Source organism: Monopterus albus, unplaced genomic scaffold (assembly GCF_001952655.1).
Source record: "Monopterus albus unplaced genomic scaffold, M_albus_1.0 scaffold94.1, whole genome shotgun sequence".
In the NCBI taxonomy this organism is placed as follows: Eukaryota; Metazoa; Chordata; class Actinopteri; order Synbranchiformes; family Synbranchidae; genus Monopterus; species Monopterus albus.
The window spans coordinates 1,828,640-1,829,394 of NW_018127974.1; the positions used below are offsets into that span (position 1 = coordinate 1,828,640).

Sequence of the window (755 nt, forward strand, 5' to 3'; positions counted from 1 at the left end):
GAACATATTTCTATCCTCACATGGTTTTTAGGCCTGGAAAAGACGGAACAACAAAAAGTCATCAGAACAACCTTGTGACAGCCCTGCCTGAAAATGAAAGACAGCGTTGTGTCAGGCTCCGGTTCTCAAAGTACAATACAGTGACAACGTTAGCGCGTCTAACCTTCGTCAAATATACTATCTTAATACATAATGAAAACACAGAATAAAAGAACAGTGTAGCCTTACCTTAAAGACCCGGCTCGATGCTCACTTGTCACAAAAGCTAAGTAAAGGAACAGGTCTGTAATTTTTACATGTTACAATGCACAAACCAACATTAAAAATTTGCGCCCAGTGGCTATGGGCGCGTCCATTCACAGAGTGGGTGCAGCAAATAGCTATAGCTGCATTTGGAGCTCGGCCCTACTGATTGGATGTTGGCGTGTAACGTTAGCACAACTCTGCTAGCAAGAAGCCTTTCGAGCTGAAGACAAACCAGGCGTGTGTCCTCTAATTAGCTCCATGTGTGGTTAGCCTTCAGGTGCGCTATTGTTTGGCTTCAGCATCTTCATTTTAACAACGAGGTTAATTATTAAAACTTCCTTCTAGGAAGTTTTGCCATGACGGTAACTAGTCACCTATCCTGGCTCTGTAGTGTTGCATATTGAATATATCTGGACTGGATTAACATTAGCACCCAAGTTCACTATTTAGAGGTCACTGGTCTTTGACACAGATGTCTCACCGGTCTTTGACACAGATGTATTTCTTTT

At 42.4% G+C, this 755-nt stretch overlaps 1 long non-coding RNA gene across 4 annotated transcripts in view; it reads left to right on the plus strand.

Moving 5' to 3' along the window:
• Positions 1–12: 12 nt before the first annotated feature.
• The window catches only part of LOC109964962 (uncharacterized), a 6,621-nt gene continuing 5,878 nt past the window's right edge, over positions 13–755 (plus strand). For 3 of the 4 annotated variants that reach the window (XR_002275573.1, XR_002275576.1, XR_002275575.1), the window contains exon 1: positions 13–608. This is a non-coding gene — a long non-coding RNA (uncharacterized LOC109964962). The remainder of the gene's footprint in view (positions 609–755) is intronic. The other variant, XR_002275574.1, reaches the window with a different exon arrangement.